The sequence below is a fragment of the Herpailurus yagouaroundi genome, unplaced genomic scaffold, assembly GCF_014898765.1.
Source record: "Herpailurus yagouaroundi ecotype Mexico unplaced genomic scaffold, PumYag 162, whole genome shotgun sequence".
Lineage (NCBI taxonomy): Eukaryota > Metazoa > Chordata > Mammalia > Carnivora > Felidae > Herpailurus > Herpailurus yagouaroundi.
In genome coordinates, this window is record NW_024412403.1 from 37,013,885 (window position 1) to 37,027,473 (window position 13,589).

The 13,589-nt window shown below is 34.6% G+C and overlaps 1 long non-coding RNA gene across 1 annotated transcript in view; it reads right to left on the bottom strand.

Moving 5' to 3' along the window:
- LOC121035765 (uncharacterized) overlaps positions 1-12,301 on the bottom strand; it is a 31,002-nt gene extending 18,701 nt beyond the window's left edge. Inside the window, exon 1 of the long non-coding RNA XR_005793056.1 lies at positions 12,191-12,301. This is a non-coding gene — a long non-coding RNA (uncharacterized LOC121035765). The remainder of the gene's footprint in view (positions 1-12,190) is intronic.
- Between the last annotated feature and the right edge of the window lie 1,288 nt (positions 12,302-13,589).

Here is a 13,589-nt window from a genome sequence, read left to right on the forward strand (position 1 = left end):
TATTGTTCTTTTACATACATAAATATAGATATTTTGGGGATAAATTAAGATATATTTTCAAAAGAGTTTATAATAGTCTTTTTCTTATTTAATGTATTTATTTTTAAATAGGAATAAAAGATGTTCATTAAAAAAAAAACTTTCATGATTCCAATTTATTTTAGCAGTCACTGATAACAATTTCAAATTTTAAGTTTCATAAGAAATCTTCTTCTCCTTTTCTCAAGGAAATTTAAAACCTAGCGTTAGGGCCTGAACTATGTCCCTTCAAAATTCATTTGTTGAAATCCTAACCCCTGGTACTGCAGAATGTGATCTTATTTGGAAATAAGATTGTTGCAACTGTAACTAGTTAAGATGAGGTCATGAAGTTGTCCTGCAATGCTATAGGACTAGTGTCCTTATGAAAAGGGGAAATTTGGAGATGGAGACACACACGGGGAGAATACCACACGAGGAAAAAGGCAGAAATTGGGCTGTTACTTCTACAAGTCAAAGAACACAAAAGATTGCCAGCAAAACACCAGAAGCTAGATGAGTGTCAAGGAACAGGTTCGTCCTCACAGTCCTCACAAGGAAACAACCCTGTTGAGATCTTAATCCCAGACTACTAGCCTTCGGAACCGAGGCATGTTTATTCTACCCAGTTTGTGGCACTTTGTTATGGCAGCCCCAGAAACGAATTCCCCTGGAAATATATATTTAACACATTTATCTGGTAGTCTTAAAAAACATTAGTCAATGAAAAATATTTTTTTTTTGGATTTCCTCTATATTACAAATTGTAAAATTGCTTCTCTTTTCTATATATTAGCTAGATGAAATATAATATTGTCAGTTTAAGACTAAGTTTCATACTGAATATGACAATACTTTTCAAATGTTAAAAGCTAAAAATCCGAAACTACCTTGGGAGAATCCATCATTATTAAAGCAGTTATAACTAGCTAGCCATGTGGCTTGAAGCAATAGCTTAACCCTTCTGGGTCTCAATTCCTCATAAAGTATAATGTAGTCTTTGAAGTAAATGATCTCTATGGATCTTTCTAATTATAAATTCTGTAATTTGTAATATTTTTAGGGCTTTTTACATGTTATTAAGTTAAATATGCTCAGTAACCTATTTCAGTGCTTCTCAATCTGATGTGTGCAAGAACTACTTGAAATTCTTATCATAATGCAGATTCTAAGTCACTAAATCTGGTGCGGTCCTGAGATTTTGCAACTTTAACAAGCTGCCAGGTGATACCCATGCTGCTGGCTCTGGACTCTATTTGTGTAGCAAAGGTTTTTTTTTTTTTTTTAATAAATATTTTTAAAATTACATTTATTTACTTTTGATAGACAGAGCACAAGTTGGGGAGGGGCAGAGAGAGAAGGAGACACAGGCTCCGAAGCAGGCTCCAGGCTCTGAGCTGTCAGCACAGAACCTGACGCGGGGCTTGAACTCACAAGCTATGAGATCATGACCTAAACTGAAGTCGGACTCTTAATTGAGCCACCCAGGCGCCCCTGTGTACCAAAGGGTTTTAACCTCTTCAGGGTTATTAGATGAACTTTAATCGTTACCCTCATCCAGGCTGTCATCATTAATGACATTAGTATCAAGATTTTCATTTTTTAAGAAAAGCCTATGGGGCGCCTGGGTGGCGCAGTCGGTTAAGCGTCCGACTTCAGCCAGGTCACGATCTCGCGGTCCGTGAGTTTGAGCCCCGCGTCGGGCTCTGGGCTGATGGCTCAGAGCCTGGAGCCTGTTTCCGATTCTGTGTCTCCCTCTCTCTCTGCCCCTCCCCCGTTCATGCTCTGTCTCTCTCTGTCCCAAAAATAAATAAAAACATTGAAAAAAAAAATTTAGAAAAGCCTAGAATTGTAATTCTTCTAATTATTTACAATTATGCTAACAATAAAACAGTTAACAATAAAAGTAGCAATTGCTAACCACTTATTGACTGTTTATTATGTTCTAAGAAGATTAAGCTGGCTGAGGTCGGAGTTAGTGTTGCTAAAGTGGCTGTGGTTGATCAACCTCATTTTAACTCCAGGTCTCACCTCATGAATCACTGCACGCACAGCCACCTTGTGTGCATGTATGAGTGTACACATAGTGTGCATGTATTCATGTATGCTCACATGTATGATGTGTGTATTCTTCCTCTGAGACAATTTCAGATACTATGAGCAGTTTCAAAATTTAGGAACTGTTTTTTCTTGGTTTTCCATCTCTAACTTCAATGAGCTTACTACGTGCATTCTTAACTTTTTCATTTCTTCTCTATTACAACTTTAACCTCTGCTTTATGCTTCCTTGTTCCCTCATAATTCCAGATTCATCAACCAGTCACCACAATAAATTAAATTCTACCCTTTGTACCAATCATAAATTGTTAAATCTGCTGGCCCCTCCATCCCCATCAGGCCAATCTATGTTTTATAGTCCAAACTCTGTAATCCCTCATCTATCATCTCCATGTTTTGACAGCAACCTTTCCAAAGAAGTCTCACAAAACACAGGTTCATTGGATCTATTTCACATCTAAGTACCACACTCATATAAAGTATGTAAATTATTGTTTACCTGTTTCTATTTGAAAAATTTTACACTATTTTAAGTAAAAGGTATATCAAATAAATCAGTCAATAATATAGGACCCAAGGATTATTTTCAAATACATGGAGTATAAAGGGGTTTGTCCAAAATTCTGTATTTATTTAAAAAATGAACTATAGGGGCGCCTGGGTGGCGCAGTCGGTTAAGCGTCCGACTTCAGCCAGGTCACGATCTCGCGGTCCGTGAGTTCGAGCCCCGTGTCAGGCTCTGGGCTGATGGCTCAGAGCCTGGAGCCTGTTTCCGATTCTGTGTCTCCCTCTCTCTCTGCCCCTCCCCTGTTCATGCTCTGTCTCTCTCTGTCCCAAAAATAAATAAACGTTGAAAAAATAAAAAAAAATAAATAAAAAATGAACTATAAAAATATGCCAATGTAACAGTTAACTATACTTTTACATCATTGAACCACATTTGGGATGCCAAATTCAATTATGATCACCACATATGTAGAAATTTAAACAAGACTACCAAATTTCAGTACAACAATGAAAATGAGGAAATTATTTATACATTTAACAGCAAGTTTCAATTCTTCAAACATGAGTTTGAGCAAAATAGGCAAGACACAAAATTATCTATATTATGTGTTTGCTTTTATTTAGTGTTCATAAGCAATTCAACTCCTCTATATTTTTCGAAGTCAGGATAGCTGTTACCTTTGGAGGCATAGTGGCTGGGAGATATAGATTTGCTAGACAAGTTTGTAAAATTTCATACAGCTGCATTCCCCTGTGTGGTGTATTTTTCTGTATGAATAAATGTTTCAATTGAAAGTATTTTCAAAATAGGAAAAGCTTTTGGCTATTACAAAATGTTAGAAGTTGGTAAGTTTGGGGGTTAGCATGTTATTTAAAAAATTTTTTTAAATACTTTATTATTTCATACTAAACTAGGAAACCAGACCATATTGTATTTCCTTCATTTAGTCTTGTGTCATATTTGTCAATATAATATTAAAGTAAATGAAGACAATATATAATATAGGATTGAATAATCAGCTGGCCATTGTAGTAATTCAATGGAAAATGACTCTGAGCATCACTAGATATGGTCTAGTGGCTATAGAAGGTTGGGCCCTTGGTGAATGTTTAAGCTCAAGTAGCTGATGTCCCATTCTCCACTCTACTCTGATTGACAGGATGGGTTCTGGGTGCACTTGAGAAGACAGCATTGTGTCCTTTCCTCAGGCTAAAGGACTGTTTGAATATTGTCTCCTTATTCTCAACTATCTTCTACTCTGTTGTCTTGTTTGCTGCTTATTCTGTTCTCACAACCTTGGATGCTGACAGCACCACAGCTACCTTTTAATTTTTCTTCTTATCTTGTTCTTTATCTACAGTCTTCCTCTTGCTATTGCAACAATTTAGTCTTTTCTTCGTCTCCTTCTCCTTCTTCTCCTTCTCCTTCTTCTTTCTCTTCTCTTTCTCTCTCCCTCCTCCCACTTCTTTCCTTCTGAATCTAAGTATTTTTTTTATCTCAATATGAAGGAATGAAATTTGGAAACCTGTGTGTGTAGATGTGTTTGTGGATGTGTGTGTGTGTGTGTGTGTGTGTGCACGTTGTCTAAAATTGCCAATATTAGCTCATATTTGCAAAAGTATGAAAGATACTTTGGTAAAATTAACAATTTAGCTAGTGAGGTAATGATAAGTGAAGGGGTACTTTGTAGACTTGCAAAGGCAAGAACACATGCAGAGATGTGGTGCGAGTCATTTATTTTTCAAATATCAACCTTTAAGGAATTTTAGGCCTCAAATGAATCAGCCTCTCCAATCCTGTATTAATACAAGTAGTGTAGAATTTTAAATTTATTTGAATAAATTGTGCTGAAAAGGTGTATGTAATTACTAACTTAAGCTCTTCCTACACTGTTTAGGAATCTCTGAAATTCTGCTACATAGATAAATTGTGATGCTTCCTTTATTTAACCTGAATAATTTTTTTCAGGCAGGGGCTCAAAGGAGCTTCTTTTCTAATCTATGTCATTGCTTGGTTTGCTATTTAAATGTGAATATGTCTTAAAAATACTTAGATTATGCCTAATATACAATAAGATCTCTAAAAGGAATATTTATATTTTTTGTCTATTACTATAATTTTTATTATGTAAGTTGGAAGCATTATTTTTGCTCTTACTATTAAATGGGAATATAATTTTTTTTTAAAAATGTCAATTTCTAAACTGCTAAAGCCAATCTTTGAAGAGTAGTTTCAAGACATGGAGCAGAAATTATATATATCTGGGATATCTTGTTGCCAGAAAGAAAGTATGCTTGCAAGAAAATCAAGAGAGAGTTCTAAGTTACCAAAAGGCTTAGGTAAATTATATTTATGTATTTTACTCTTTGCAAGCAGAAAAAAATATTGTTTAATGAGTAAACCTAGTAGTCTCTTAAATTAAATAAAAGATAATGTGCTAAGACTTACAGCATTCATTGGCTTTGGTGTCCACCTATTATCCACATACAAAGGAGCAGAAAATAGTCCAATAATTAGTTCAAAAATAATGAAATAACTTAATGCCTAGAAGAAAGCTAACTCCACAGATAAGCCCCAATTCCCTACAAGAGTGTAGCTGACACTTCTGTTTATTAAAAAAAAAAAAAAAAAAAAAAAAAAAAAAAAAAAAAACATTACAAAAGAACAGACTTGGTCAAATAATGAGTATAGAACAATGGGTCAGATACTACTGTAAATGCAAATAGGTGCATTTACATCTTCTCCATTCTGGAGAAGACCTATGTTTCAGAAATTAAAATTCATAAGCAAAGTCTCCGATATCATAATCTCATCATGTAAAAGTGATATTATATTTAAAAATGATCTAATGACTGGTAGCTTAGTATGGTATTAATTCATAAGATTCATACATTCACTAAGAAACAAAGTTAACAATAATTATGAATATAAGTTCTTGTGAACAAAAGCCACCTAATTATAAAATAATCTATAAATGTAGTCTTGTTAGTAAGAAAAGACTTCTTTGAAAAAGAAGTGTTATTATTTTCAATTTCTTTCTTCCTATTCATGAAAATATCTTTGCTCTGCTCTCAAATAACAATTCAGAATACTATTGAACAGACAGAAAAATTATGAATCCCCATATCTTTCATCATTATTTAACATTTACCAAGTACACTGTATATTGCCAAGCTGGTGAAATGTCCAAATTTTGCACTATAAATTTCAATGATGTGCCTTTACTTTGCACAGCCCTCTTTATGGGCAACTCCACACCCGCAAACCCCATTGTGTTGGGTAATTTAAAGAAAGATATTTTCTATAAGATGTTTCTGTCCTTTGGGCCATACCTTATTGGTTCAAAAGTGGGGTGCAAAGAAGTCAAGCACAGCTATAGATCTGCAAAATGACTGTGATATGGGATAGAAGGATTAAAAAGTGACCAATTTGCATTGTGATAGAGACTAAGAAAAAAGAGTTGGGGCTCCTGGGTGGCTCAGTAGGTTAAGCTTCCAACTTTGGCTCAAGTCATGATATCACTCGCGGTTCATGAGTTCGAGGCCCGCATCAGGTTCTGTGCTGACAGCTCAGAGCCTGGAGCCTGCTTCAGTATCTGTGTCTGAGTCACTTTCTGCCCCTCCCCTGCTCGCACTCTGTCTCTCTCTCTTTCAAAAATAAACATTAAAAAAAATGGTTTATATCAAATAATCTTGATTTCAGCAAATAAATCAACTTATGTGCAGGTTATTGTGGTGGTAGAAGTAGATACTGGATGCCCAGATTTCTGAAAAGTAAAGGGGAGAGAGTAATTGACACTGAAAACAGGAAGGTATATTGTAAAAGCAGGGTCTTGAATGTAGGGTAGAATGAAGGGTAGAAGGGTAGAATGAAGAACATAGAGATAAGTTTCTGAGGCAGGAGTCATTTTTAAATAGTAGGTACACTTTATAAAGGAGGAGTGAAAGTAACAATATACAGAGAATGTTTATATGCTCTGATCTGAAGTTTCTTTTAATGGTGTTTTCTTTTAATTTTGATCTAATCTACTTTTTAAGCTTTAGCAAATTTAGACATCTCATTCTCACATGTTATTTTTTTAATTTTATTTTTTTCACTCTCACATTTTAGATTATGACATTTCCTTCCTCAAGAATGTTCATTTGGATCATCTGTATAATTTTTCTTGTATCGATTATTTGTGGCCTGTCTCTGATAACATCATATTCATCAATGTTTCTAAAACTGCTGGCCATTAACCTTTATTGATACTTTAATTTATAATTTTGGTGGATATTCTAAAATGTAAGTAAGCTTGTTAAGAGACAAGGTTTTTTTTTCGTTTTCTGTAATACCTCAGAACACAAATGTGTATTTTTGTTCACATTTAACTATCAAATAAATGATTGAATGCTAAAATGTTTATTAAAATTAAGTTAACTCAATTAAAATTTCATACCTACCTACATTAATATCTTGAAGAAACTCGATGTGAACTCATTTATAGGTAAAGAAATTAGTTATTGGAGGGCAGGTGTAAAATTTTCCGGGGGAAATTCATATTGCTGATACAAACAGTCTAGAAATGTGGCACAATAATTAAGATTCTGTATGGTTGCAAAGGAAAGCACTCTACTTAGATTTAAGATCAGAAACAGAATTATTAATTACTATGTAATTTTTTAAATTGCAATTATTTTAATTTTAAAACATTTTCATTTAAAGCAGTGACACTAGCTCATTGTTTAGAAGAAGCTAATAATGTCAAGTGGATATGTTAAGTGGATATATATCTCTACATACATAGGATATACATAAGGGTATATTTGTTTATGAGTGTAGGCCAAACAATCCCAAAGATTTCCACAGCCAAATCACTGGAACATGTTAGTTACATGACAAAAGGGATTTTACATATGGAATTAAATTTGCAAATTAGCTGATGATTAAATAGAGATCATCTTGAATTATCTATAGCCTCTATGTAACCACAAGGGTCCTTAAAAGACAGAAGAGAGGCAGAAGAGTCACACAGAAAAGCACTGCAGAAAGGAAGCAGAAAGGGAGGTCAGGGAGATGTGAAGCATAAAAGGATTTGATGCAGTTTTGCAGTTCTGAGGTGACAGGGCTCTCACCCGGGGACTGCAGGCCGCCTGTAGTAACTGAGGAGGACCCCCAGGCAAAGACCAGCAAGAAAACAGGATGTCAGTTCTACAACTACTTAGACCTGAATTCTGTCAACAATCTGCATTAACCTGGAAGCATATTCTCCCTGAGAGCCTCCAGAGAGCAACAGAGCCCTGTGGACTCCTTGATTTCAATCTTGGGACACTAAGCCGAATCTTAGCTGAGCCCGCGGACTTCTAGAAAAGTGAGATACTAAATGAGTGTTGTTTAAACCACGAAATTTGTGATAATTTGTGAAAACACCTTTTAGATTTAGATCCAAATATTGTTATATAAAATATTTTATTTTATACAAAATAAAATATATGAAATAAAAATAGAGTTATAACATTCTTAATCTCTGTTTTCTTATCATGAAGTTTAACTTCAGAGATTTCAGGTACCTCTGACCACATTGGCCAGCATACCTGATTATGGGCTTTGGAATATGGTACACATATTTTTCAAATATGGAAAATATGAATCTAAACAGAGTCAGGATTACAAAGCTCTGACGGGATTGTTGAACATCTTATAAAAATGCTGACTCTTTTGGAATTTCAATTTTCTAAGAATAGTTATCTACTTACTCTTGCTAAAATGCCAAATAATAAATTTTTGAACAAAATGTAAGCAACATTTACTCATTTTACCAAGACTACTTCCTTATTTTTATTTCTTCTTCATTTTTTTCTTTCAATGTGTATATACCCTTTCATACTCATCTTGGTTTTTCATTTTCTGTTTTTATATTTTACATGTTTAAAATTTTATGTACAAATGTTTGCGGTTTTTGCTGGGAAGGTAGTATAAAAATAAAAAATATATATATATATACAGTGGTCCTTTTAAAAAGAATGCTTTTATTGCATAGTGAGATCTGCAAATGTTCAATAAATGTTGACTTCTGCTGTTTCAGCATATTTCAAGAAGTCAGGAAGAACCATATACTTCAGACTAAACTGAGTATAAAAGGAAAGAAATTACTTAAGGCGCAGCTGTTGGAATAGCTACTCTTTCCAGTATAAAAAGATAGCAAAGAGTAGCTAGTCAATGGGTTTTAGAAAATGAATACACCGTCCAGAGAAATAGAACTTGTCAGTGGTTGTATTCTCAGATTACAATTATTAATGAGTTCTCTTAACGTTTGTCGTTCACTACAATTTTTGTGAAAAAAATTTGTCCCAAATTAAATTTAAAACATAATTCTTAGAACGTAGTACCTGATTGAAAAATATTTGTGAAACTAAAGACAGATCAGTTTTTTATTATATACATTTAAGAAAAAAAGAAAGATTCAAGTCTCAGAAAACATACTTCACTGAATCACACTAAATGCTGTATTACTTCTTTACACATACAATTTGCTGTGTGGGAAGCAAACTGGACTATCATAATATGTGTTTTATATTTCCTTGAATTTAATATTCTTGACATATGTTAAAACAATGTTAAATATTCTGAATACTAACATAAGAAGTTGTTCCGGATACATGCTTATACTCGTTGCCACAGTAAATGCTTTATGAAATATCCATACATTTAAGTTGCTACCAGAAGTCTTTGGAAGTTTACATCTTCTAAATCTCCCAATGACTTCAGATGTGTTGTCGCTGTGAAAAGCATTCTCCTTGCCATTATTTAGTACTTCAGAATGAATTAATATTTAACCAATATTACAATAATCATACTTGGATACTTACTTTCAATAAACAAATAATCTTCAAGCACTTGCTTTTTTTTTCTTGCCTCTCTACTCACTCTCTTACCCTCTGTGATGTGGTAATGAGATATAGATTTTATAGAGCAAGGTATCATGAAGAGATATCATAGAGAAATATGATATAATAAGAATTAAAATAGAGCATTTGTCCTAGTCTTAAGGATCATAAAAAGTATCCATGAGGAAGCAATGGTTGGTTATAAAGGTATAAAAAATGAGTAAAATTTTATTACGCAAAATAAAGAGAACCTAATTCAAGATGATAGAAGCATGAGATCTTGTCAAAGATGAATATGACTTTTTTCTCAGACTTGAAAAAAGAGAAGTGTGGCTGAAGCACAAAGGGTACTTGATAAAATAGGGTGAGAGCTCCATATGGACCTTTATGAAATTTTCCAATGATTTTGTTATATAAAAAAAATGGAAACCATTTAAGAATTTGAAGCAACAGGAGGAACATCATTAGGTTTATAATGGTGAGATATTGCCCACTTGAGTAGACCATTGACCTGGAGAGTAGGGCCTTTTTTATTTCTTGTAACCAGCCATTTTTTATATTTCAAATTTCAGTGCACAGAACAGGCCTCATTTATTTTCTCCTACCTCTCTTTGTTTGTGGCTAGTGTGATGAAAGCTCAGAGATTGTCATACATGTTGTATTAGTTTTCTTTTTTTTTAATGTTTTTAATGTTAATTTATTTTTCAGACACAGACAGAGTGAGAGTGGGGAAAGGACAGAGAGAGAGGGAGACACAGAATCTGAAGCAGGCTCCAAGCTCTGAGCTGTCAGCACAGAGCCCAATGCAAGGCACGAACTCACAAACTGTGAGATCATGACCTGAGCCGAAGTTGGATGCTTAACAAGCTGAGACGCCCAGGCACCCCAGTTTTCTATACTGTGTAACCAACTACCATAAAATTTGCAGCTTAAGTAACACATGCATTATCTTAGAGTTTTTGTGGGTTAAAATTTTAGGCATCATTTAGCTATGCTCTCTGCAGAGGATTTCCCATGTCTGCAATCTAGGTGTTGGCAAGGTCTGATTTCTCATTTGGAGAATTGACTAGGAAAGCTTCTGCTTTGCCACTTCTGTGGCTATTGGCAGCATTCAGTTCATTGTGATTATAAGATTCATGGCAGCTTGTTTCTTGCCAACAAGGGAAGAGAGGGAGACTAGAAAGAGTCTGCTAGCAAGACAGAATCTTATACAAAGCAACTTAATTATGAAAGCGACATCCCATCACCTTTGCTATACTATTGGTTGGAAGTATCCTGCCCAAAGTCAAGGTCAGGATAGGGTGGAAAAGGTGGTGATTACACAAGAGCATTATACAAGAGGCAGAAATCATGGGGCCATCTTAAAGTCTGTTTGCCACACTGCTGCTTTCTGTCTTTGTCTTTGGATGCTCTTTCCTCCCACAAGGCAACATTTGTGTCTTGATTTACTGCCCTGGCTGCATATTAGATGTACAAATACATTTTTATTGCCACCTGTTATTTTCTGGTTTCTTTCTCCTGGGTGTTTATAGCATGAAATAATTTCATAATTTATAACGGTAAGGTTAGAACTTAATGTTTGAGTAAGTAGGAGTTGAAGCAGAAAAGGATCTTGTACAGAATTCTCCCATTAAGATGTTAGATCAACTTCTTTTTGTAAATCATATATTTAAATAGTTATTTATTAACAAAATAATAAAACAAAACCAAGAAAAAAACCTTTACGTAAAAAGCAGAAACAAGATGATTATATTTTGTTTTGTTTTGTTTTGTTTTGTTTTGTTTTGTTCACCAAAATATTTCCACACCAACATTGCCCAGGTCAAGGTGAATGGTAAGCAAAAATTGACTAATGTTTGAATACATGTTTGCATAAAGAATAACAGATTAAATGGTTGAATCATTCTGGTTAATATGCCTCCAAATTGGAAAGCATGATGTCAACGCCTATGCTACTCAAAAGAGTGATCATTTCAGGTTCCGAGGCTAAAGGTCATGCCATTTGAAGTGTAACAACCCTGAAAGATAATCAATGTTTTCTCCAGAGATGTGCTGCACTAAGAAATTACTGAATGTGTTTTCTTTTCAGAAACAAATGCACATGTTACATCTCTTTTGTTTTTCCAAACAACACTTAAAAAATTTAGAAATTATTTCTTATCATAAAGTTGGGAATACCTTACCTAATTTCAGAACAGTCCACAACTTTGCTATCAAGATTTCTGTTAATTTGCCAAGTGTTTTTACATACTTCTCTTACTTTTCTCCAGTGTTATAAATTACTTTGGGCACCAAATGAGGAATCTAGTTTTTAGAGCCATTCAAGTTGCATTAATTTGTAAATAATAAAATTGATTTAATAAATGTACTACAAAATAAAACTAAATATTTATAAACCACAGAAAGTTTCATGGTTAAGTATAGTTACTAGCCCATTGATTTCTCTTCTCACAATATGAAACCATATAAATACTTTTCAAGCTGATCCAATAATTTTTCTTTCTTGGATTTTCTTTGTCATCTATAATCACATGAAGGAATATGTACAAAAAGAATGTTACTGTCACCTTCTTTACAGCAGTAGAAAAAAATCAAACAGCATAGGAAGAGTGTTACTGAGATGATCTACAGCCCTCTTAATGCTGCAGTTGGTCCCAGGGTGATAATTGACATTCATCATTGCCTTCCTAAGCTCATTCTAGATCCCTAGCTAGTAATTCTACTGGTTTAAGTAGCTCACCTGCTGGAGTGACCCAGACTCTCATCAATAAAGGATCAGTGATTCTCTGTCACAGGTTGCGTTCCTCAGAAGAGAAAGTAAGAATTCTGGGGTCCAGGATTTATATTAAGGATGACCCTTTGGAAAGAAGAAAGAGGAAGCAAGATCAGGCAAAGAGAGAGCACAATATAGGCATGATAAAGTCTTGACCGACCCAGCAGTGAGTTCTGGGGCAAAGGTTGCCTTTTGGAGTTACCCTTTGCCAGTACAAAATGGCCAGGCTTCTATACCTGTGCCATCAGATGAAGCTTCTTCTAGAAGAGTGGAAACATGGGAGAAGTGAATCTGTGCAGCTGAAGCCAACACTGAAGAAGTTGACAGCTAGAGGCTATCTGCTAATGACACTTCCTGAAACCTTCCTTAAAGAGAACTGAGTGCCACTTCTCCATACCTACCATATACTGATTCCTACTCTTAGCAGGCTATAGCTGTTGTATGGACCATTTACAGTTACAGCCAGCCAAGAGAAGTTCTGCTGGATCACCTGTATGTGAAACATTCTTTCCTATATCCATTATATAATTGTAGCCCTGCATCCTCATGATAATCAGGGTAAATAACCCATGTAACTCACTACCAATCAACTGAACGTGGAGACCAAGATGTGAAGGTAGTAAGTAGAAGGGTATTGACTGGGAAACATTCTGGATATGTAGAGTTGCAATGGTGATATATAGAAGATTCAAATCACTCTAGTATCCCAACCGTCATTTGTAACTTTTTTTTTTTTTATTTGATAAAGTTTTTTCTTTTTGGGAGAGGATGGTGTGTGGTGGGGAACACACTGTAATGACTTCACAAAATTTCTAGATTTATGATTACAGCCAGATTTTATCACTACTTGAATAGTTGATCACAAAATCAAATTCAGGAAAATTACAACAAAAAACTTGATAGATACATAGATCTACATGGTATACAGATATCTATATTTGTACATACATGTGGGAACAAATACTAATCCTATTATATCAAGACAAGATATAACGAGTTTGAACATGCCATTGTGATATATTTAACAGTCTTGCCCATGGGCGCCTAGGTGGCTCAGTCACTTGCATGTCCGACTCTTGGTTTCAGCTCAGGTCATGATTTCACAGTTTTGTGGTTTCAAACCCCATGTCAAGCTCGAACCTGGCAGTGCAGATTCTCTGTCACTCTCTATCAGTCCCTCCCCAACTTGTGCTGGCTCTGTCTCTTTCAAAATAAATAAATAAATAAACATTAAAAAAAAAAAGTCTTGATCACATATATAGGGGAGTGAACACTTCTCCCTCTATTTTTCTTGATTCTCCAGATAAGGCCCTCCAAATTAGACTATCAAAAGACAGATTAACAAAATAAAAATACTTTCTTAGCA